A 26,974-nucleotide genomic window follows, 5' to 3' on the forward strand; every position below is an offset into this window, starting at 1 on the left:
ATTGTTTCTAGAAATTCCACTTATTTTTAAAGTAACGAATTATCGAATCAGATTATTGCTACCACCGCTGTTTAATGCTATTTTAAATCAAATAGCTCAACATTCATTTCACGAACCAATATCCCCTCAGCCCAGCAGGAAAAAATAAAACAAAAAAAACAAAGTTCAAACAGCCAGCTGGCACCAGCAGTGCAAGTATTAGTCTAGCTTTCCCGATACGTGTATAACTAGTGTTAGCAAGAAACCTCCCAACGTGTGTGTGTGTGCGTATTTCATTCAGTGACTGTTGAAAAGATGTGTTTTCCTTCTCGGTGGTATTTACAATTTTCTGCTAACTGCCATCCGACCGCACTTTCTTAACCCAAACACACGTTAGGCACGTTCCTATGGGGCACTCAATTTTCTCATGCTCCTGGCCGGATTGAGACCCGCGCAGCATCCATCCGACCAGTTCAAACGAGAGCGGATGAACCTGTTCTCCCAGAAAGCATCCATCACCCCCCTTTTTATCAGTGCTGTGGTGAGTTTCGGACGTGGTGAATTGAAAATTTGGCACACGTCCACAGTTGCACGGTGGTAGAATGAAGGCTCTTATCAAAACGGGGAATGATACCGCAGCAATTAATTTTTAGGGATTCTACGGACAGATCACAAAAGACTACCGCGAAAGTCGTAAATTACGCGTAACATAAAACTTTATGGATTCCATAAGCTGAACCGTAGTAATATTTCCTACAGCAGCTTTTCATTGACATTGATCATTGCGTCGTTGAATGAAATCATGCGGACGGGACATTTTTACCTTGCTCTAATATTTTACCTTCTAGCAATGGCACTTTTTCCGCGTGAAGTCTTATGCCTAGCGGACTATAGGTGATGAAGCAGGCAGTTGTTATTGTTTTGATTGCCCACGGCCTCTCATAGTATCTTCAGCCTGTTTGTGTGCGATAAAAGCTGATGCTATCACAGGGACTATCGCCCCAGGAGTCGCAAGGCAAGGCTGTGTTAGTGATGAACTTTTGACGCTCGAACAGAAACGAATTCAGGTTTGGGTGGATAAATTTCGGGATAGTCGTTTTGGAGATGTCTGGTGGATTCTGTGGACGATAACAATTGTTGCTATTGTTTTTTGGTTTAGTTTTTTTTACCTCACACATTGTCTTAGCTTAACGAAACCAATTTCATATTTTTACATTTTGAAATTTTTAAATCAATATTTAAATAATTCTAAATTTGAAATATTTTTAATATTGATACATATTAAACAAAAATTGGTCCAAAATAAGTTCTATACCATGCTGGTGCACTTTCTCCGAAAGAACATCCGGATTAAAAGCCCCCTTAATACGAGAAAACTTATTTCATTTTCATTGAAGTTTGCATGAAAGCACGGTTCAAAGGAATTTACATCTGATTTATCTCCACGCTATTTGTGCGCAGGGGGCGGAAACGCTGAGACCAAACCATCGAAGATATTCATAGTGTGTCTTTGGAGGAAGTATTCATGTGAATATTCCCCACAATCCGATAAAAATTAAAATTAAGCTGACTATGAACGCACAAAAAAAACTTCATGTACTGAAGAGATAGAAAGTTCATGTCGTCGACAAAGTTTGAGGGATACTCGGAAAAAAGAATTATGCTGAAGTGTATGAATTCCATTCAATTCAACGTTATCAATTTATACAGCGTTTTCTATGGGGACCCTCTTTAATTTAGTCATCTTCAAGCCAAACGTAAAGGTAGTTAAATCATATAATATTGCTGAGGACTTTATGGGCATATATATTAATTCGTTTCTTATTCAACATTTTTACTTTTTACGCCAACTTGAACTAATTATTGGGAGAAAAGTTTCAACCCGAAATGTTCGATCCGACACAATTTTTCAATTTTTTAAACTAAGCAATACTAAGATGAATAGGGCAAGCTCACTGTGTCGTGTTTTTAAACTTTTTCAATATAAAAATTGTCAATAAGCAAAAAGAACTGTGAAGGTAAAAAACAAAAACGAGTTGATTTGCAGCTTCGGTTCGGATCAGAAGCGAATCCAGAAAAATATTACAATGGGGGTCCGGAATTTTGATTTTGGTATGGACATTGTATAATATGTTATGCATCAGAACCTCATTTAATGAAAATCAGATTTGGAGGTCAAATTTAGTTTGAAATGATTTTAAGTTTGAAACTTTGAAAGTAATTTAAATTTTTTCAACAAGTTGGCATTTTCAGAATTTTGACATTCTGTTTCGTTACTGAGGCATATGAAAAAAGCAATGAAAAAATGTCGGGTTTTCGCTTCAAATCATTGTATTTTGAAATTGGCTCGAGTTACATAAAAGTATAAGAAGTTTTTATGTGTACAAATTTCTATGGAACACAATAGCATGACAATTTCCAAAATAAAAGTATATGTGTTGCAAGAAAATCCAATTTTAGTTTTAAATTGGAAATATTGCATATTTGGCCACACTGTAACCAAAATTTTTTTTTGTAGATTGCTTGATCAAATTCCTGTAAAATGCATCTCATCGATTGTTTCTAGTTAAAATTAAATCGAGGATATCAATACAAGTTAATAAATGATGCTTTATTTGTGGCGAAAATTTTCTATACGCAATTATGACACCTCAGACAAATTTTGTCATCAATACACACCTATGAAGCGTGTCGGTGCGAGTTTTGTTTACATTTTTAGCAAAAACTTTTCGTGTAGTTAATTAATCTTCGTAATATTTGAGAGAATAATACAGAATAGATAGAAACATCAATTGATTTCCCTAAATTGTTTCAACCATTTATAAGTTTCGAGATATTTTATATCAAACTTTAAAAATGGTTTTTCTCGAAATGTGCAAAATGGCGTTGATCATAAGATAGCACAACAGTGATGATATATGATGGAATAGTGGATAATTAGTGGGTATTTCTTTTTCTCATATCCACTCACAAGCTCTCTCATTCCAAACGAACAAATGCTCGTGGCCTTCGCGAGCATGTAATTGCGATCATCAACACATACTTCGGCCCGCGATCTCGCCATCATTAAAAAATCTCGGTAATCAAGTCAACGTTTTAGCACTCACACCCGGAAGCCCCTACCCTCGGTTCTAGTAGTCCCTACCCTCAGTCACACCCGAAAGTCCCTACCCTCGGTTCTAGCAGCCTGCTAGATTCATGCCTTCAGTTGGATCATCAAAAAAGAATGTCACTCTTATCCCCTAGACAATACGTTCCATAAAGATATGACAGAGAACTGTAGTGATTCGAGGGAACACAATATCTTCTAGTATCTAAACCGTACACTAAAAATTAAGTATCAGATTTACGTTCCGCACGATCATATATATATATATCACACGCGAATATGCGAACCGAACCTCCCCTGATAAAGGCGATCGTGAACTCCATACGCCCTCATATCTCAACAGTACATTCAATATCACATTCAGAATCACCGCCCGCTGCAATTGGCCTTAAGTAGTGTTTTAGTTGGCTACATTTCCTGTCTCGTCTGCAATTGTAGTAAGTGATTCTGACAGGGAGCTTTTCCAAGAATCCAGCTTTTTGGATCCAGTAGGATACCTCTCAGAAAAAGTATTCTTTTCTAAAAATTCCAGAGTGCCTCAAAATAGTAACCTAGGTCCGCTACTCTTCTCACTGTGCGTGAATGATATGGTTGATATGATCGATTTTTTTCGATTTTCGATCTCCCTCTTAAGGTATAGTTCATGACGAAACCTGCCTATCAATCCAATCATGTCGAGCTGATCTAGTCAAGCTTACGCAAAACGAACGGTTGAATGAAATTGCAATTGGGTGAATGGCAACACTGCGAGCTGCATACAACATCGAGGAAGCTGCGCATATTTATCGATATAATAAGTGAAATACGGATATCTCTGTGAAAAAAGTACATTCGAAGTGATCATTAAGCGCTGCAGAACCAACTGCGATATTATCCAGGCTAACTTAAGCATAAGTCACGTGGAATGCACAACTAAAGTTTGTCACACTCATTCTGGTAACTATATTTATCCATTTGTATGTCGAAATTCAACAATAGGGCTATCTCGCATCTTTTGTACTTTACTGTCATCATTAACCATACGCTGCCGTTAACTGTCTAGTTAGTCACCTGCACTGAATACCTACTATAAATATGTCCGATGAAGCTGTCCTATGTGTTATCTGTGGCCTCGAAGAAAAAGATCCGCGAAAGGTTGTTGAATGTGTCTATTGCCATAAGTACGAACATTTCAAGTGCAAAAATGTAATCGGGAATGCCGTTCGCAAGTTGCGGGAACAAACATATTTGTGCTCTTCTGAGTGCAACATGATCTTCCAACAATCGATCCGGAATTTGGCGATGGAATCACAGGTGCTGAAAGAGCTAAAAAATGTTCTATCTAAGCTGCGAGAGACCCGAACTGAGTTACAAGCCGTAAAATCTACTGTCGGTGATATAGAGAGATTCCAAAGTTTTCTTTCCGAGAAGCTAGATTCCTTACTTGGTGAGCTGAAATCGTTAAAGGATGCGCAGTCTGTGATGAAGAAAGATGTTCAGTACCTGCGTGGGAAACAAACATCGGATACTGAAGACTAGCTTGAGCTAGAAGTCGATCGTCTTAAGAGAGTCTCAATATCAAAAAATAATATTCAAAAAATAATATTCGGGATCCCAATGAAGAAGAACGAATCTGTGAAAAAATAGTGTATAAAGTTGGATACCAGTTGCCTGATGGTGCTAAAAGTTGCTAGTGCTCTTTTCATTGATCTGAAAAAAGCATTTGATACAATCGATCACAATATTTTTATACAAAAACTGGAATTTCTGGGTTTTAAAGGGATAGCCAAAACCCTTATAGAGCAAGCTACCTTAGCAACCGTCGGCAATACGTCGCGATCGATAGATCATAGAAGTGAATTGAGTTATATTTCCACTGGAGTACCGCAAGGCAGCAACCCGGGCCGGTTCCATTTCTACTCTTCATCAACGATATATCCAAGCTACAGCTAAAAGGAAAATTACGCCTCTTTGCTGACGACACGTCCGTTTTATACCAAGGTGCAAACTGCGACGCAGTTCAGAATCAAATCAAACACGACCTTCACATGCTGCAAGATTTCTTCAATACAAACCTTCTTTCGTTGAATTTGGCCAAAACGAAGTATATGTTCCAACATTCAGCTCGTCGTCGATTACCACCTCGTGCTCTCTTAGAAATACACGGTCACGAAACAGAAGAATTTTACGAATATCGCTTCCTAGGGTTAGTCATGGACTCAACTATGAGCTGGTACTCTCACATTAACTAACTCAAGAAAAAACTAAGTTCCTTGTGCGGATTGCTGAGAAGAATCTCACCGTTTGTCCCAAGAAACTGGTTAATGAAGTTGTATTTTGTACACATCCACTTCAGAGTTGTTTGATTGTGGCAGAATTAGTACGCGTTGCCGGTCATGTAACTTAACTTCAATATTAGGATGCTGGATAAAATGTCACTACATTCGAAAACGTGTTTCAAGTTGTTCTGCGTAGTAAATGATTCTGCTTGCCTAATGTTTTAAACTTTATCAGTACCTCATGACGTAGATGGCGAAATTACACAGCATGAACTTCTGCTATGTTGAGCTTAATGTTCACCTGCAACAATTGCTCCACTTCACGAATCGATGGTCTTACCGGACATTTTGAAACGTCAACAGCAACACAGTTCGCCCGCATCGGGGAATAAACTGGCTTGGTATTGTCACTCATTTTTCGTTCACGTTACACACACTAGATAGTAGTGATCGAATTTTGCTTTTGCAACTAAATAAAGCGGCGCACGGGTAAATTTTTACGCAGCGATTTTTAGCTTCTGAACTGTGAAAGATGAGAAACCGAACTGGTCAGCTTACTTATAATTATATTATAACGAGACTGCAAAATGAAGAATACGATACAAGTTATTTATCCAACAAATGTATAGAATTTTTATCTACTTTTTCGTGTTATTGCATAGGGAAGATTGGATGCTCAAAATCAAATATTGATTAATAATGCTTAATAATCGAAACAACAAAATATAGCTTAGGTTTTTAGCTTAGAATCTTTCAGTTTTTTGCTGGTTCACCCATGCACAAACATTATTCTTACAATCTATGAAAATGTTGGTTTTTGACAGGTCAAGTATTTCAATATGGATTTTATATGTAACAGGAAAAAATCTCTCACTCGCATTAGATAGTTGAAGTAGTTTTATCATTGAATTTAATAATTGAATTGAATAATATGATTGGGAATTTTTGTACAAACAGCAATATTTCTATGTTCATTAAATGAATAATAATAATATTTATCATTCTTCATATCATGATCTGTTTTTCAAGACCAATATTTTTTTCACGGGCAAATATAACAAGCATGTATGTAAGCAAAAATTTCCTTAAGTTTAAACAACACAAAAAAATGCGAGCGAGTTTGGTCAACTTCCAACGTAGTGCTACACGATGAAAAATGTGTAAACATTCACGCTCTTACCATCCGAAACAATCACCGGCGAAAAATGAGTTTCTGCGAGTCATGCATCAATATGAGAATTTATGCCTAAGGTTCACTATGCCAATCGTCGATCTTGCCTAATGTCCATTATGCCTAAACTTCATTACGCCTAACGTACATATGCCTAACGTCCGTATGCCTAAAGTATTTATGCCAAACGGGGTACAGCCGACAAAAAGTTTATGTTTCATAATGGGAGCGTGCACAGCGTAGTTGGTAAATCGATTGCCTTGTACGTAGCTCACCTGAGTTCGAATCCTAACCCCGCATTTAGGGTTAGAGATTTTTCTAATCCGACGAGGCGAATGAGCTTAAGGTTAAAACCTCTAAAATCGAAATAAAAAAATGTGTTTCATAACTATGTTTAGTAATGCCTACATAAGGCTTTCATTTGTGGTGATATTTGTTGCTGTGAACTTCAGTCACCGTTTCCGCCATATCATTACCAAATTGTTCTCCTTGCGTGAACTAGTTCACAACATTTTGAACATAATTCGCAAATCAAATGTTTCTTAGACATTTTATTCATAAATTTAGGAACAATGTTTACGGACTATACGACGTGGAATGATTCTTGATTTATTACCCGTACAAACGAAAAGCCCATAATCCCCCATTATCGTGTCCAAGCTCACCCCCACTGCATGGTGGTTCGATAATGTTTGGAATGGGTTCAACCCATGAAAACACCATCGCCATGGTCCGGAAGATTCCATTTAAATATCATATTCTGGTGTATTTACGGATTTTTGAAACCATTTCATGCTGTTTTGATGGTTGTAAAATTTGACGCGGACCATGTTCATATCATTGTTATGAGGTTTCATTGTTTTTGAACCCATGAGAATTTGCTCAAAGTTCAAAAAATCAACAGTCTGGAAATTTTGTCCTGAACTACTTCACAAAATTTGGAACTGTCTCATAATTTCGAATATAATAAGCACTAATGACCATTTTTATTGAATAACTCACAAAATCATGAAATGTAATTCCGCTGTCATACTGTAGTTCATAAAATATGCCATTTTATGCATGATCTTAATAATTTCACGTAGGAAATTTCACAGAACTGTCAATATTATTAGTATATTACTAACGATTCAGAATTCGTGTTCGTGAAGTTGTACAAAATCATAAAATATTATTCACGAATTCGTGAACTAGTTGATGGCTCCTAATGCATTGATCACGATGAATCGTGCGTGCTCATTCTCACTTTCGTGCATCTCTGCACTTGGTTCTAAAAATGCTCACATGAACGATTTTACTATATTATTTCTAGAGACTTTTTTCAAAAAGACATATCTGCAATGAGTGACTCTCTTTGATTACTTTCTCTTCTGTTAATAATTTGGTCGCTTTAACATTTATCTCTTAACTCTTTGCATAATATGCTAGTCAAAATCACCGTCTTTCGATCTGTACTGTAAAATTAGTGAAAAGTGCTATAGTAACACCGTGACAAAATCGAAAGAGAAAGTGAACAAAGAGAGTCACTTATTGTAGATATGACGTTTTGAAGCTCTAGATTTATGCTTATTACATGCACTGTTCTATTCATTAGTTACTCCGAGTAAAACATCAAAAATACCATCTCATGATAACGCGAAAAAATTATGAATATCATCATAAAATTCTTGATATTTTACACTTAAGTTGCATTATTCCACGTGTCAAATTCGATAGTAAGCTAAAGAATATAAGTATCACAATAGAGTGCACATAAATTACGGAAATCAAAACCATGATCTTGAAATCGTTTAACTGTTGGCTCTTTTAGTCGATGTAGATAATTCAACCCAGTTTATCTTCAAATTATAAAAAAGTTTCAAACAGAACATTTCCAGGGAACAACCACAGTAACCCAACCAAACATTCCAAAGCTACGTCATGTATATTTTTGGCGTTAATTAGATTTTGTAAACACAAATAGTTTCATGAATACGAGGGGTATTATTTATGATTCGAGGAACTTTCGTAAACGGTTTAGTTAACGAAATCGTGATTTTGTTTTCATGAATTCATGAAAAGATTTTTTTTTCGCTCGACTGGCTTAAACAACCAAGGTTTCATTTTACGTCGCTTGGATTCAACGAACCGATAACAATATGTATACAAATATTCTAGTCACTAGTCACGTATCTCTTCGATTTTGGCGATTCCGTTGCATAAACTCGCTCAGAAAGATTCGCGTTCATCAATTTTCTAACTAGACTGCTGCCATTTATTAAGACCTTTCTAACAAAGAATCGCAATAATATTAAGTTCCAGAAAACCAATGATCAGCAAAAAATAGTAGTTATTATAACTTTCATTTCATTTGTTTAAACGAGACCTTCACCTCAGGGAAAAAGATTTTTTTTTTTTTTATTCATTTCGTTTATTTGATAGGCACAAATGCGTTAGCTTGGCGGTGCCAAATTCTTTTGTTTTTACATTTTGTATATTTTAAAACTAGGAGGTTACAATGTTGAAATATTTTTTTTAAAAAAGAAAAATTTTACAGCTATCTTAAGACTAGAAATAAGATTCTATATACAAGAGAGGGGGCGAAAGATTTTTTTTATGAAAAAATTTTAAAACAAGGAATTCAATAGTAATAATTTTTAGGAAATATTTACAGTTATCTTAAAACTAACAATATAGTTTGGTACACAAAAGGGGGAACAAATATTTATGAGAAAATTCGCAGGTGTTTTAAGACTAGGGATACAATACTATTTACAAGATGGGGGACAATAGTTTTAACAAAGAGGTAAAATTACAACTATCTTAAAACTAGGAATACAGAATACAAATTTGAACTTTTTTAGCGAAGACTTATGCTTGGTCAAGATATTCAGAGGGGGGCTGTAGAAGCAGTTGTATCAAGGACAGGGGAGAGAAAGCGTAGATGGTGACCGGGAGAGAAGAGCAAAACTTGCAACTTTTGCTCAAACGGGAGATCAGCGAAAGATTACCGCCTCAGTCTAGTAGGTCGGATTGGCGGATGGTATTCTTCGGACCCGCGGGGAATCCTTCAAAAGTCATCGGACCTTGAGTCGCTCTCGCTTCAGTTTCCGTAGTGATAAGTGCGACGGCGGTTACATAGTTGCAGTCTGGAGCTGATCGGTCCCACAAGGCAAGAGAAAGCTTCTAAAACGAGAAATAAAAAGAGAGGGGCTAAATTGGGATATTTGTCGTTTTTATGAAAGTATAAATAAGGGACATATAGGGGAAATCACGATTTGCCAGTATATCTCGGACTGGGACATTGGGTGGTCTACCTCGGGCCCGAAGGGAATCCTTTAACTGAGACCTGGCGTCCAAGTACCCGGCGCATACCCAGACAACGTGCTCGATGTCGTGATAGCCCTCGTCACAAGCGCACAGACTACTCTCCGCAAGCCCAATACGCCGCAGATGCGCATCCAAGGTGTAGTGGTTGGACATAAGTCGGGACATTACACGAATAAAATCCCGACCCATATCCATCCCCCTGAACCAAGGCCTCGTTGATACCTTTGGGATAATGGAATGTAGCCATCGTCCAAGTTCACCATTGCTCCACGAGGTTTGCCAACTGTTGAGTGTCCTCTGACGACAAATACTAAAAAATTCGTTGAAGCAGATTGGTCTTTCGTATATGTCACCATTTAATGCGCCCACCTTTGCTAATGAGTCGGCTTTTTCATTGCCCGGGATAGAGCAATGAGAGGGGACCCAAACAAAGGTAATCTGATAAGATTTTTCAGATAACGTACACAAGGACTCCTGTATCTTCCCCAGAAAATACGGTAATTGCTTTTTAGGCTTCACCGCACGAAGAGCCTCGATAGAGCTGAGGCTGTCCGAAACGATGAAGTAGTGATCTGTGGGCAGAGTGTCGATGATCCCAAGGGTGTACTGAATTGCAGCTAACTCTGCGACGTAAACTGAAGCGGGATCATTAAGCTTGAATGAAGCGGTGATAGTATTGTTGAAGATACCGAAGCCAGTGGACCCATCGAGATTTGATCCGTCAGTGTAAAACATTTTGTCGCAGTCGACTTCTCGGAATTTATTATAAAATATATTGGGGATCACCTGCGGGCGTATATGGTCCGGGATTCCACGAATCTCTTCCTTCATGGATGTGTCGAAGAATACAGTAGAATCAGAAGTATCTAGGAAACGAACACGGTTGGGAGTATACGTAGAAGGATTAATGCTCTGTGCCATGTAGTCGAAGTACAAGGACATAAAACGGGTTTGAGAATTAAGCTCGACGAGCCTCTCGAAGTTTTCAATCACCAACGGGTTCAGAATGTCGCATCGGATGAGCAATCGATATGAGAGTTCCCAAAATCGATTTTTTAGCGGAAGAACGCCCGCCAGCACTTCGAGACTCATCGTATGGGTCGAGTGCATGCAACCCAAGGCAATGCGCAAGCAACGATACTGGATTCTCTCCAGTTTGATGAAGTGTATGTTCGCAGCGGAGCGGAAACAGAAACACCCGTACTCCATCACCGACAATATCGTTGTTTGGTACAACCTGATCAGGTCTCCTGGGTGAGCACCCCACCATGTTCCAGTTATTGTTCGGAGAAAATTGATCCTTTGTTGGCATTTCTGTTTCAGATACCTAATGTGACATCCCCAGGTACCTTTAGAGTCGAACCAGACCCCGAGATATTTAAATGTGAAAACCTGGTTGATCGTTGCACCCATTAATAGAAGCTGGAGTTGCGCCGGCTCACGCTTCCTAGAAAAAACAACCAACTCAGTTTTCTCCGTGGAGAACTCAATACCCAGCTGAAGAGCCCAAGCAGACAAATTGTCCAAGGTATTTTGTAATGGTCCTTGCAAGTCGGCAGCTTTGGGCCCTGTAACAGAGACCACCCCGTCGTCTGCAAGTTGCCTTAGCGTGCATGAATTGGCAAGACAATCGTCAATGTCATTCACGTAGAAATTGTAGAGCAGGGGACTTAGACATGAGCCCTGGGGAAGACCCATGTAGCTAAATCGCGATGTTGTTAAATCGCCATGCGAAAAGTGCATGTGCTTTTCAGACAACAGGTTTAGCAAAAAGTTATTTAAAATTGGCGAAAGACCATGCTGGTGCAGCTTCTCTGACAGAATGTTGATAGAAACTGAGTCAAAAGCCCCCTTAATATCCAAGAAGACTGATGCCATCTGCTCTTTGTTAGCATAGGCCATTTGGATTTCTGTAGAAAGCAACGCAAGGCAATCGTTCGTCCCTTTGCCTTTGCGGAAGCCAAATTGTGTATCTGACAGTAAGCCATTTGCTTCAACCCAATTGTCGAGGCGAAACAAGATCATTTTCTCGAACAACTTCCGAATACAGGACAGCATTGCAATCGGCCGATACGAGTTGTGGTCGGAGGCTGGTTTTCCTGGTTTTTGGATGGCGATGACCTTCACTTGCCTCCAGTCATGAGGGACAATGTGGGGAAAAAGATTTGAACTTAACTCAGAAACTTTGCTACTTTTCCGAATCTTCCGGTTACCTCGACGATAATCAAAGTGTTTATAAGCTAAATTAGTTACGAAATTTGCGTTTCGACTTCGTCTCACCAGAATCCGACACTAATTTAGTGACAGGATTGACGCTATCTCCAAATTAGTGTTAAGTTAGTGTCGGATTCTGATGAGACGAAGTCCAGTTTTGTGTTCTTCAAGCGCAAAGATGCTTTTAAACAATTTTCTCCTTAATGGAGAAAAATAGCTTTTAACTAAATTATCTCCACTGAGGAGTAGTATACCATAGTGTACAGAAGTGGTTTTATTAAGTACCAGACAAATAAAACAAAAATAAAAATGCCAATGGAGATATATTCCTGGATTCGGCCCTTATCACCAGCACATAAGCGGCCCGCGAGCCAGACGTGGTGTATTTTCTCCGGCACAGCATCCCAACGAGAGAGAGACACAGACAGACAGACACAGACAGCGTGGGGAGACAACCGGAACGGATAGGAGCAGAAAGCTTTTCTCGCTTGCTGGCTGCCCTCGCTTTGACCAGCATAAATCTGAATGTTGTGGACTTTGGGAAAGGTTTGTGGGATGCCGCTGCTGTAAATACGTCTACCGCCCGAACGTGTGTGAGTGCAGCAATGTTTCCAAGACCTTCAGCCTACTCCTTAGCTGCTAACACATGTACCTAGATACGAGCTGCACGAATCTTATCGGTGATACGATACGGGGTGGGTTCACGTGGTGAACTGCAGAAGCTTTTCCCAGCTTGAAGAGGACTCTTTTGCGATGTGTGGGATGCAATAGAAGACGAACGCGTGTGAATATTATCGGTCAGTAGTGCGAGTCTGTGTGATGTGGATTGAACCTACTTTCGGGACACAACCGGGAAAGGAGGAGTCAACTTCAACGTTTTTGATCCTGGAGCTCAAGCAGCCAGTATCAGTGAGTGACGTCACCGCGAACCGTAAACACGTACTCCGGGAGTGTGTGATTGCATAGAGCTACGTGTTTTTCGTGTGAAAGGTTGCCTTTTTTGGGTTCTCCGTTTGATCGTGGACGGAAGTCACTTGTTGGGCATTCCGAGATAAACCGCGTGGATTGGTGCCAAAAATCATATGGTGATAGTTTCGATGACTAGCAAGTCTGTCCGAAAACACAAGGCGAAAATTACGGTAGTTGTTTTTTGGGATGCTAAATATGAAAATGAAAAGTGTGTGGAAAATTGGCACTCTATTTGGTCGCACGTATTCTCTTACTCTCACTGGATGGTGCTCAGTTTGTTTGATTGCAGATTCATCTCTCGCGGCTGGAGCTTTCGCTGTGTGAGTGTGTATGCTAGGATGCTAGGGCATGTAGCACAGATGTGCTAGGACACGGTGATAGCAAAACAGTGAAAAACTGCTGGATTGTTTGGAACTTTTAGCGTACATTCTGCGAGGACGTGGAAGATATCTGTGTTTAACCGCGTGTGTTATTGCGTTATATAAGTCTAAACGATTTTCTGCTGGAAGTCTCACTCGAAACAAGTGTCGATAGCCTGATCCCGTAAGTGCTAATTGAGATAATTGCGGTGTGTGCAGAGCTGTCAGTATCAATTAGTTCATCGAGGGCGAATCCACCGTGTTGATGTGGGAGAAAACCCTCCCGAAAGTGGCATCGTCATCATCGTCAACCCTACGCTGCTGGACGCACCAGGTGTAATTGAATTTGTAGTCGGCTGGAACGGGTGTGTTTGTTTCCTATTTTCTTCCGCGTCCGCTAGGCTAATCGCTGGACGTGGGACGGCGTTTATCAGAGACTTAATCACTTATTACACCTCGCCTGGTGACCTTATTCCGTATGCGTTCGAAGCCGGATGAAACCGTAGAGAACTGAAGCTGTGCTCGTGTGTGTGTGTATGTGAAGGAAAGGTGCGATTTGTTGAATAATTCATCAATGTGTGATTAAACAAAATTTCTTGGAAGCACATAGCCACATGCCTATGCGGATTATTGCCAACGTCAACAGCCGACCGGCTAGCGTTTTTGCTCCGAAGGTCTAACCACTGAGACGCAAATCCGGATACGATGAAAAGGTAACCAACTTCTGTTTGCTACCACGAAAAAGATAAATTCTACTTCTGTTTTTACGCAACCCTAGCCAAAACCCATGTCCTTCGCGGTTATATTTTCTGCTGATTTCACTCATTCTAGCGCCTACCTGAAAATGAAATGTTATTGTAGTCGTCTAAAAGTTGGGTTTTCTGGCAGGCGACAGTAAAACTTACAGCGCCAGCCGGGCTGGAGAGATAAAAACGTCGCGGCTTTCTACGTAACTATAGGATATTACTGTGCGGAAATTTATGAGTAGCAGCTCTAAGTGATGGATGTTTAATAGAAAGAAAATAAAAATACGACCACCCGCAGACTTCCATCTGGCATCGAGCGAGAGAGCCGATCTCGGCGGAAGTTGTGCAGAAAATTCGCTGTCTGAAAGAAAATGAAAGCAAAAAAAAAGTAACATAACAATCAGAGAAGGAATTCGTTGTCACTTTTTAGCTGAATGCGGACAGGCAGAGTCACTCGTGTTTCTCTCTCTGTCACTCGAGATTTGCGGAAGATGTCTTTAGGATTTCATTTCTCAGAAAGGTTTCATCACCGGTGAGAAAAACGCGTAATGGGTCGGAGGGAAGTGAAGTGAAATTATATTATTTTGTTACTGTAGATTGTCTCTTTTGACGTGTGAAATTGTGGGACACCGGGAAGGAAGCTTGTTTGCTAAAAGCAGTACAGTTGGATTCAGGAAACCTCGATTCGAAACGATTGTTGTCCGGATTTTAACATTGGAAGCTTTTTAAATGTTTAGATGCCAATTTTTAAGGATTACTTTCGTACGGATTTTTAGTTTTCGTTAGAACCGAATCGAATGACCAATCAGACCAGAAATGTATTTTAGTTCCTCAAATGATCGCGACTGACAGAACTCACTCTTTTCAATTATTTTTTGTGCACTCTTATAATATCTTTTAGCTTCAACGAAGTACAATTCCTATTTTCAACAAGACAAGATACGTAACCAGGATTTTGAGCCTGAACATGTGAGACCACGCCTGATTGCTATTGCGTTATTTATCTGAATTAGCTAAAATCGCACAGAAAATCAATAAATGATATTGCCTAGGAGTAACAAATCATTCCTCACTATACAGCTCCTGGTAATTCGAAATTGCTTATTGATCAATACCCGCGTCGACCAGGCTTGAACATATATCGCAGCGGGAAAAAAAGGAATGTTAATCGGACACTTGCTTCCGCTAGAAGCCGTATATACTACTGCGCAGCACATAGGTGTGGCAGGAAGAGGGAGATAGTAACGTGAAATTGGGTTGGAGTTCGTACATGTGGAGTACTGGTTACCCTACACGTGAGATGCTAGCCTACATTAGGTCAAATGCACTTCGGCACAAGAAGTACCACAGTAGATGGACACGACAGCGCACAGTGGCTGGAGGCTGGCCAAAACCTCAAAAATTTTATTTCTGAAATATTGATATTTTATATTTTTCCTGAATTTCTCATGTATTGAATGACGTATATTCAAAATTTTATGATCATTGGATAAGAACAAAATTTTTAACATGAGTGTTAATGTAGCAAAGTCTAGACTTTTTAATGATTTTCATTTCCGAAACCACCATTGCTCTGTTTACTTCAAATGCATGTTGCTCTTTTGAGTTTGGTCCGATTTTACCACAACTAGTTTCATTGTGTAGAGGAACGAAAGAACTTGATTAGTGGATAAAATAAGTTTGGTAAATTTGCTTAGAACTATGACTTTTTAGTTCAAATATGTTTGAGGCGGTCAGATCACAAATACTTTTTTCACTAATGTATTCTGTACAAAATTCGGAATCATTTCGGAACGGTCATATAGAATACATTCTATGGGAAATAACCTCTACTTTTCGAATATCATGGTCTCGTTCTGCGCCTAGGTGCGCAAAAAGGTTTAAGGAGATTTTAAAGCTTTGTTGCTGATATGGAGGTGCCTGGTGTTTTGTGTAAAATAGTTAAACAATCTACAGTAAACCAACATGTTATACAATGGGTTTAAATTAGTGTTCTTCATTTTTTATGATATTGCTGTCATTGGTGAACAGTAACGGAAAATCTATCATGAAAACGGGATCATAGTTATAAGAAAGGTTCAATGACACTGTATGGAAAAATGAATTTAATATTTTTCGACTTTTGACATAAAAAATGAGCTCAGCACCTCAAAATTAGCTTAAATTGTGATTTTCAGCCAAATTAGGTAACATTTGAGGTTTTGTCCGACTTTTGTTTGAAGACCCGCCACTGTGCAGCGTGATCGCATCGGGCTCTTCCTCTTTCGTTCGCAGACTATCACCGAGGCTAGACGCATAGGTAAGTTGCTCCGTACAGGCCAAGTGCCTTTCCGGCTAGCGAGCGGTCGGTTAAGCCGAAGCATTTGGCAGAACCCCACAATGGCGATCCTGCCAGATTTGCCATTAACACAATGGCAAATAAAATGTAGAACTGAAAAAAACAGAAGCTTATTACAGTTTGAAAATCTTGCGGATCGTGACGACCGCCATTTTGAGAATCATTTTCAGTGTCACTTCTGCCAAAAACGAAGTGTCGTTAACTGGAGTGGAAAGTGACATCCACTACAAACTAAATCTGGTTACTTCCGGGAACGAGTTGGGACAACCGTTCACACGAAAAGCTTTCTCAGGAAAGTTGTTTTTACGAGCTGGTAAAGCGCCCAACATTGAAACAAATCGTAAAGTAAAAACAACTTTACCTGCGTGCTGAGACTGGCGTTGAAAAATCCGCCTGCAATTGACAAGTTGGGATAACCGTCCAGAATTAAAAAAGTAAAGTAGACGCGACTATAAAATTACCAAATGATGAACAGTATGCGAGACAGAAAAGTGAAATGGGACATTCACTAGTTTAAAAGCGACAAGTGTAGAGATGCGATGCCTACAACACATATGTTAAACATTTGCATAAAACGGTAGACTCCGTTGCAAACCTATATTGTTACCATCATTTGTTACGAACAGTACGTTGGGACGTCTACTGATAATTCGTTTTTATGGTAGACTAATCGTAGTTGTTTTATTGCATTCGTATATTTCTCTAACCGAAATGTCCGTAGACGGAAAATACGTGCGAGCACCGGCTAACGACACGCAAACGGGAGTGAATCTCGATGATTCGATATATTCCGACGAACTGCTTTCTTCTGAGCTCGGAGCTGTTGAGGAAACTGAGTCGGATGGGTTAAAACACATCGAAACGTTGCAAGTCGTCACAACGGTCGACGAAGTAACTCCGACAGAAAGTGAAGTTGAAGCACAACCACCTCCACTTTCGACTAATACCAGTTTGTACGAAAGGATCGCTCACCTTGAAAAAGTAATCGTCCAGCTTACCAAGTCGCTGGAACCTTCTCAAAGAGACAGGCAGCCTATCAAAGAAGACGGCAATGTTTCTGAGCGTGCCCCGTTGGGCGAAAAGGGCTGGGCGAATCCTGACGAAAACTGCTCATCGAATCGAACTAGCACTACTATCCGGTGGGAACACATTCCCCCATTCCCAAAAGACGTACCTGCCAACAAGCTGTGGGAAGCATGGCAGCGCTTCCTCGAAAACTTCGAGATAGCAGTGTCGCTATCCAATGTATACGATCCTGTTTGCCGTGCCAAGTTACTTTTCTTATCAATGGGTACAGAACTACAAGGAATCGTCCGGGCTGCTAAACTGCGGCCGAATCTTGACGACTTAAGTTGCTACTCTACGTTTGTGAGTAATGTGGATGCACACTTGAAGTCTATGACAGACATATCATCGGAACACGAAGCATTCACCGGAATGCAATAAGGAAGAAGCGAATCGGTTGTTGCATTTCACTTTAGGCTCACGGAGAAGGTGAGGTTATGTGGATTTAGCCCGGATGACCAGGAGCGATTCGTCCGCACGCAACTACTTAAGGGCATGCTGAACAAAGAGTTAGCAAAAACCGCTCGTACATTCGGCTATGAAACGAATTACATCGTACAATCAGCCACCAGAGACGAAGCTTATGAAGCAGAAAACAGGCAGAACGATAACCATACTCAGGTAGCAAACGCAGTCAGCCAGCGGAGCAACAGAGAAAGGTTTAAGAACCTTACTAAACCAACGGAACCGCATTATGGGTTAGGGTTGGACGGCCTGGGTAGGGTAGAAATTGGTCGACCTGAGGCCAATAAGTCTTCCACAGAACCAAGAGCTTCGCGCATACGGGGTCAGGAAACCTATGCCTATCTGCCACGCATTCAGAACTCAAGTGGAAGTAATGGGGATGACGAAACCAACTACATTGGCTGAATTCCTGGTAGTCGATGAAGGTCGCCGATCCTTGCTCGGTAGGTCAACAGCGAGTGAGTTGAGGCTATTGGAAGTGGGTATAGCAGTAAATAGTTGCGAAAATTCCACCACAATGGAGGTATTCCCAAAAATGCCGGGAGTTAGAGTTAAATTTAGCGTGGACAAAACAGTCGCTCCCGAAAAGAACGCTTACTTTAATGTTCCGGCCGCTTACCGTGAAGGAACAAGGCAACGCTTAGAAGAAATGGAGGCTCGTGGCATTATAGAGCGAGTCCATGGAGCACCAGAGTGGATAAGCGGAATGTCGGCTATGTCGAAAAGCAAGAATGATTTCCGTCTGGTGGTGAACATGCGCTCACCTAATAAAGCGATAAAACGAGAATATTTTTGCCTTCCCCTATAGAACGAGATGAAGATTAAGTTGCACGGATCTCGATTTTTTACGAAACTGGATCTCAGTAACGCCTTCTACCATCTCAAACTTGCAAAAGAATCGAGGAATTTGACTACGTTCCTCACTGAAAGCGGGATGTATCGGTTCACCCGACTGATGTTCGGAGTGAACTGCACGCCCGAAATCTTCCAGCGGGAAATGTGCCGATTATTAGAAGGTGTAGAGAATGTCATCGTCTACATAGACGATATTCTTATTTTCGCCGATTCTTTGGAAGCGCTTCGCTCGACAACCGCGAACGTGTTGAAAATACTTCGAGAGAATAATTTGACTTTGAACACGGCAAAATGCGAATACGAGAAAACGCACATAAAATTCCTCGGTCACGAGCTAAATGACAAAGGTTTTCATGTAGACGAAGCAAAAATCAAAGACATTCGTAAATTACGGCAGCCCAATACAGTATCCGAGCTACGCAGCTTCTTGGGTTTGGCTTCGTTCCTTAGTTTCTACATCAAAAACTTTGCCGACCTCACAAGTCCTTTTTGGGCCGTATCCACAGCAAAATCCTGGTTTTGGGGAGAAAATCAAGACAATGCGTTTAAGGTTCAAGTTACCTTTTTTAAGCATGTGTTAGAATTGAACGCTTGGTAGTGTGCGTAGAAAAATTTGTGTTCAGCTTTGCCACCGGATTATCCATTTAAACCTTTTTAAAACTCTAAAAGAAGAATATCAGTCGATTTATTAGATCATCAAGATTCAATTCATGCAAAATACCTGCTGGAAAAACCATCGGCTTAGCTAAATGGTGCTTTTGAAAAAGTGGCTGTGGTTTTTTCATTGCGCAGTTGTGTTGCGTACCCCAGCTCGGTGTGGTAGTGTGATAAAAAATCACAGCCACTTTTTCAAAAGCACCATCCAGCTAAGCCGATGGTTTTTCCAGCGGGTATTTTGCATGAATTGAATCGACTGATATTCTTCTTTTAGAGTTTTGAAAAGGTTTAAATTGATAATCTGGTGGCAAAGCTGAACACAATTTTTCTTACGCATACTACCAAGCCTTGAGGTAACTTGAGCCTTAAGGCGGTAAAAGAAGCAATTACCAACTGTACAACTGCCTTGGGATATTTTTCCGAGCACGACGAAACCATATTATATACTGATGCCTCGCCAAACGCGCTTGGAGCTGTTCTCGTACAGAAAAATAAATGCCACCCACCGCGGATCATAAGCTTCGCATCAAAAGCATTGACACCTTCTTTCTTCTTGGTAGGCATTTTACGTTGAGAACAGATGCAGAAGGCATAACGTTTATCCTAAATCGAACTCGTGAAAACTCGAAGCTTGTCCTTACTAGAGCAGACGGCTGGGCCCTTCGATTAAGCCCATATGACTACGATGTCGAATTTGTACGTGGTCGGGACAACATCACGGACCCTTCCTCCAGATTGTACATTGGCAACGATGCCCCGTTTGACGACCATCTCAGTCCGTGGGAAATAGCCAGCTTAGAGGTGAATAGGGTTCTTAACCGAAGAACAAATTAGAGAAGCTACAGCACAGGATCAAGAGTTACAACATGTGATCGACTCTTTGGACAGCAATGATTGGCCAACGGGTTTGAAAAAGTATCAAACCATTGCCGGCGACCTCTCCTTGAACAACGGGTTTCTTGTGAAAAATGGTTGTGCTATAAACCCGTCCATACTTTGAGAAAAAAAACTCTGGAATTGGCACATGACGGTCACCCGATGGTAGCCAAACAGAAGAGCATACTTAGAGAGCATGTGTGGTGGCCTGGTATGGCTGCAGCGGCCGAAAACTGGGTGAAGTCTTGCCAACTTATTGCGCGCAAAGGAGTATCCAAACCACTTTCTCGACACTTTTATTTCCACAACAAAACGGGATGGTGGAAAATTACATGAAACTCATTAATCGAGCGATGTCGGCGGCTGTCAGCTGTAACACGAGTTTCATGGACGAGTTACGAGCTGCGGTTAATGCTCACAATGCTGCTGCTCACAGAATGACCGGTGTTCCACCTGAGGAAGTTTTCTTGGGAAGAAAAATCAAACGTCGATTACCATTATTGACACACATGAAACCTGATTTCTATGATAATGTCCTTAACATGAAAGACAAGGAAGCAAAAATTCACGGCAAGCAACGAGAGGATGCTCGAAGAGGGGCTCGGAAATGTAACGTTAAACCAGGTGACACCGTAATCATTGAGCGATCCCGTCGGGATTGTACTTATCATACGCGTTAAGTATAACAGCCTATACGGCAGTATTACTGTCATCCCTTAGAGAAGGATTTCGGTACATCTAGCTTATCAATTTACTTAGCTGCGTTTCTCTGAGACATATGTGCCTATTTTCATTCGGCACTTTGAATTATCCTAGAATATTCCCACTGGTAATTTATCGCACCAATAGCGAGCCGTGACAAATGTAAGTAGGGGTGTGCCCACTACTCGGGTTCTGATTTGCCTGGCAGACCCTTTGTCAGGGCCACCTAGGTGCCTCTAAAAGAAATTTCGGATTTTCGTAGCACAACAAAAAGGTAAACAAGCAAATATATTACTTTTACCGTTCATTCTTCCGAAACTCTCCTCTGCTATATTTTTCCGACCGACCGGGACTCCAACGGCCGTGTTCTCCTGTTGGTATCGTTGGCTGCTCCGGCAGCGGTCCTTAGCAATTAGCCGGGGAGGTGAGCTTTGTTCCTTTGTCCGAACCTCCCTACACTGATAGAATATATTCGTAAAGCGCTATGCATTAGTTTCGTACAGATAATTTTCATAAAATATACGAATTTTTCGTAACATATAATGAATCGTTCGTAGTTCTATTGAAACACATTATTTTTTTATTACGAATTTTTCGTGAAAACCACGAAACGACTTTCGTTGGCTTAGTACGGAACAGCTTCGTTCGGCAAACGAATTGTTCGCTGCTATATACTTTATAATATTTACGAGCACCATTCGTCGAACCGTCAACGTCAACAGAGCTTCAATAGAGGTAGAATATGGAGTCATTGTTGCTATACGTCAGATAATTGTTGATGTTCACGTCGGTCTCGATCTGGCTATTTAGTAGCCGTATCCGTGTCCGCCGGTTTCAGGAAGATTTTCTAAACCTCTTCCGCTTCTAGTTGATCCAGAGTCCGGAGCAGTACGGATTCAGCTGAGCCATCGCTCGATGGTTTTGCATGAATAATTTTGAGTTTTTCTCTGCCGGAGCAATATAAAAGAATATTCTAATAAATACGAAAACTTCTCTTAGATGAACGAAATGAATTCGTGTGACCAACGAGATTGTTCATAATATACATAGACGTTTAATAAAATAAACAAAACATTGCGTTTCATTCACGAAAATTAATGTCGTTTTCAACGACAGCATTCGTGCAATGTACACTAAATAAGTAAAATTCACGAAAACTTTCGCTCATCAAGCGAACATTTCTTCATATCACAATAAAATCGATTTTGCCAGATCTGTTTTTTAACTAAAAAATCGGTGTTGTCAAACATCGATCCCAAAGGATCGAATGAAAAAATAAGAAGATAATAAATACGAAAACTTTTCTAAAATGAACGAAATGAATTCGTGCGACCAACGAAGTCGTTCGTAATATACACAAACATTTATTGAAATAAACGAATGATTTCATTTCATTCACGAAAAACAATGTCGTTATCAACGATAACATTTGTGCCATGTACACTTGATAAGTAAAAGTTACTAAAACTTATGTTCATTAAACGTCCATTTCTTCACACCACAATCTTTCTAGTACTCAATAATAATGAGCAGGTTGATCTAGAATCGAATTTGCCAGATCGATCTTTTTAATTAATAAAAAATCGTTGCTGTCAAACATTGATCCTAAAACATCGAATGCGACAAACGAAATCGTTTGTAATATATATAAACGTTTGTTAAAATACACCAAACATTTCGTTTCGTTCACGAAAAATAATGTCGTTATCAACGATTACATTCGTGCAATGTAACCTAAATAAGTAAAATTCACGAAAATTTTCGTTCATCAAGCGACCATTTCTTCGTACCACAGTAAAATCTATTTGGCCGCATCGATTTTTTTAAATAAAAAAAATCGATGTTATCAAACATCGATCCCACATGATTGACTGAAAACAATAAGATAAGCTAGTGATACGAAAACTTTTCTAAGATGTACAAAATGTATTCGTGCGACCAACGAAATCGTTTGTAATTTACACAACTGTTTATTAAAATAAACGAAACATTTCGTTTCATTCCCGAAAAATAATGCCGTTTTCAACAATAACATTCATGTAATGTGCACTAAATATGTAAAATTTACGAAAACTTTCGTTCATCAAGCGGCCATTACTTCACACCACAATCTTTTTAGTCGTCAATAGAAGGGAGCAGGTTGAATTAAAATCGATTTTGCCAGATCGATGCTAAAATATCGATTGAAAAAATAATATGCCAATGAATACGAAAACTTTCCTAAGATGAACGAAACGAAATCGTTCATCTTATACATAAACATTTATTAAAATACACGAAACATTTCGTTTCGTTCACGAAAAATAATGTCGTTATCAACGATTACATTCGTACAATGTAAACTAAATAAGTAAAATTTACGAAAACTTTCGTTCATCAAGCGGCCATTTATTCGTACCACAATAAAATCGATTTGGCCACATCGATTTTTTTAAATAACAAAATCTATGTTGTCAAACATCGATCCCAAAAGATCGACTGAAAACAATAAGAGGATAATAAATACGAACACCTTTCTAAGATAAACGAAATTAATTCGTGCGACCAACGAAATCTTTCGTAATATACACACACGTTTATTAAAATAAACAAAACATTTCGTTTCATTCACGAAAAATAATGTCGTTATCAACGATAACATTCGTGCAGTATACATTAAACGTGTAAAATTTACGAAAGATTTCGTTCACCAAGCGGCCATTCTTGTTCATGAAATGAACGAAACCTACTATTTAGAATGCACGAAAATACTTCGTTGCAGAAAACGACGAATGAATTCGTGTATGGTATGATCGATTTCATTATATTTACGAATTTATATTATCAGTGTAGCGACGGTGGAGACCGCAAAGAATCCCGGAAGACACCGCAGTGTTCTTCCCAGGGGGAGCCGCGATCCACCCTGCTACGCCCTCCTTGTCTATTAGCTGGGAAGGAGAGCAAGGCTCGTTCGACTTATCCTTCCCAGCGAGGGCGGAATGGTGCACCCGGATCCTTTGCGGGTAACCGGGGAAGCGAAAACTCCTTTATAATTAGCTTCCCCGATGGCAATCCAGCACCAGCAACATTATGAGTGCCCAAACCACGGGCCGACTCATTCCGAAGGATATCTTCCGTCACACATGCGCACTTTGCACGATTGCTGTTGTGGCTGTTAACTGTCCTGGAACGGCTTATCGAGGACGTGTTGCATATACCGTAGTCTGTCACTAACTCGTATTGTAGCACATACTGTGGTAAACATGTGCTTCCACTCATAATCGGCAGCGATAAAAGGGCCTATCACATAGTTTGTCGCAGTTCAGATATCAATACGAGGGGCTGTAAATTTATGGAATACTTAAATAACACGAATCTGCATATGCTCAATACAGGAAAGCACCCATCATTTGCACGATCTTGCCGGAAAAAGGTTGTTATACGTAACCCTCTGTACCGAAAGTATTACGCCAAAGTTGATAAACTTGTTCGTACCCAACGAGCTCAAACCGTCATTATCTGATCATAAAAACATCATCTTTGATTATTTAAACGTTTTGCTAGATATCGTCACATATCATAATCCCAAATCTATGAACTTGGACCTGTATAAACTAGGTTTTATAGGTGTTCTGAATACCCAAGTAATTTGAATGAGGTCATGGAAAAACAAACTCACTCATAGTAGCAGCATATCAAGAGGCTTGCCCGTTTCGAGTTATGCGTGCTGTTAGTGCAGGTTGACTCATAAACATTAGATTTATACCAGTACCAGAAAAATTTTCGGAACAATCAAGGGGAATATCGTTCCTGTATTCTCTTCTTCTTCTTTTTTCTTTTTCTGGCAGTAGATTGGAGTAAAAAGGAGTGAGTTTTTTGCTCCGGAGTAACTAGGTGCAGGAAGCGAGCTCTGCAACAAATTTATTATCTACTCGTACGTACCAATTTGAACTCTTGATATCCAATCACCATCGGAGTTTAGACTGACGACATATGCGTAGTTTATATGAGAATTAAACTCGTTTCATTTCAACGCTAAATCCCTTCGGAATTTGCAACAAAATCTACGTTTAGGCGGCCACCTGAAACTCTATGACAGTTTCGCTAGAATCTATGAACGAGGTGCAATCACGATGTGATTTCCGGAAGGTTAATGATCCAAACAACGTATTCATTTTAGCGCTAGAAAAAAAAAATGTTAAAAAACTCAATATTGCACCGGACATCGCACAATTAGTACCCTGTCCACAACGGTCAATCCAATTAAATAAAATGCTAGCGAAACATTTCAAATAGCTGTTATAACAAGCGACATAGGAAGTTGCACGTCATCAAGAGAATAATTTATTCGTACGCTGGCTCCCTCGATTTTTCAACTGGCTAAAGTTGCTGCTGGCCACCACAGCAAATCGGATGTGACCTGTCGCATAAAGTGACAAATGTCACGTTCAGCGTTTTTATTATTATTAATCCGATGTGGTGGTAAAAAGTTGTATTGTTTCATTTCATGGGACACGTTCCGGTAAGAACAGGGATGTTAAACCAGTCATGCGTTTCCTTTGATTGCAGGAAATAAGGTTATAATGGAAACATTATCCGGCGTAGGAAGCAGTAAGCATGTTCGCTTTGTTTGTAGATCGGGACATATAAACTCAAATGATACGTTGATCTCTCTATACATTTTTTTTGGTACAGTGTATATCTGCTTGTTGTAACTCATTGGATCGCTGTTAGCTAATATAACTACTAAATTATTCTTCCTTCAACACTCACAAATGATTAAGGAATTGCTAATTTATTAACCCAAGCGAAACGATTTTTATTCTTAACGTATGTCTGAAGGAAAAAATGGCATGTCACAATTCACCAAACGGGTTCACTTCCTTATACCTCCTTCTGATAAGAGCGTTATTAAATAACCATTGAAAAGGCACTTCTGAATTGAACTCAAGATGAAAGTCCTGACTGAACAACGGCGGAAGAGAAATATGGAGCCCAGTAAATGCGAAAGTTCGTGTTTGGGCGGCAAATAAATAATTTCGAAAATAAAACTGTTAGCGGCAAAGTGAAAGCCATAATTTAGAAGTTATTTTTCTGTGTTCTTTGTTTTGAAAAAAATCCCTTTCATGCAGCCAATATGTACTACATCTCGCAGTATGTGAACGTTGTTATGATTGCGTTTCATTGTTATCGATACAGTTGCTGGCAGAATTGATACGACTCGTTTATTCTACATTACATTTTTACTCTACATACTTCTTATGATCAGAATAAATCTAAAAGTGGCTCCACTCAAAGAAAAATTGCTCTGGAGCACATCGGGATTTTCTAAAGAACGTTTTCCGGAATGCACACTCCTTCACAAGGATGATACTCCTCATTCTGTTTACCAGTTTTCAATTTGACGGAGAAGAAAGTAAGCTCAAAGCAAGCTGCACTACAAAGTAAATGGTCGACGCAGAGAAAAAAAAAAGCTTGTTTACCACTTTTTGTGAGCTTTTATCCCCTTCTTCCTACTTTCAATTGACTGGCTGACTAGTAGTCGTGTAAGGGCCGGTGCTGAAAACACCTAGCAGCAGCCTTTTAGCAGTAGGTATGTAGTGTGGTAACCAGCAGTGGAATGCAGGAAAGGGAAGCAACATCTTTTCAAATTGTAACGAAGGTAGAAACATTGGTTTTATCATTGAAGCTGCTCAGGCGGAAGCGAACGCCCACGCACGCACACAAACTGATACAAACTACATAGTAGTACTTTTGTGAGTGGTACTATCGAGTGGAAAAGAAGAAACAAATCAAGGGTGGTTATTTCACGCTTCACCGAACGCTGAAATTTGTTCATTCGAGTTTCTGGTAATCGGTAGATATAATACTTAAAAGGTGGAAAATTGGGTTTCTTGGCATGGAGTAACGACGAGTAGGAGTA

The 26,974-nt window shown here is 39.9% G+C and overlaps 1 protein-coding gene across 7 annotated transcripts in view; it reads left to right on the top strand.

The window, feature by feature from the left end:
• LOC131678908 (uncharacterized) overlaps window positions 1–26,974 on the top strand; it is a 543,408-nt gene that overhangs the window by 252,535 nt on the left and 263,899 nt on the right. Inside the window, exon 1 of one of the 7 annotated variants that reach the window (XM_058959341.1) lies at window positions 12,836–14,081. The exons of the other annotated variants lie outside the window; for them this stretch is intronic. The gene's annotated coding sequence lies outside the window, so the exon portion shown is untranslated. Of the gene's footprint in view, window positions 1–12,835; window positions 14,082–26,974 lie in introns of those variants that run through there. 7 annotated transcript variants of the gene reach the window in all.

This window comes from Topomyia yanbarensis, chromosome 2, assembly GCF_030247195.1.
Source record: "Topomyia yanbarensis strain Yona2022 chromosome 2, ASM3024719v1, whole genome shotgun sequence".
Lineage (NCBI taxonomy): Eukaryota > Metazoa > Arthropoda > Insecta > Diptera > Culicidae > Topomyia > Topomyia yanbarensis.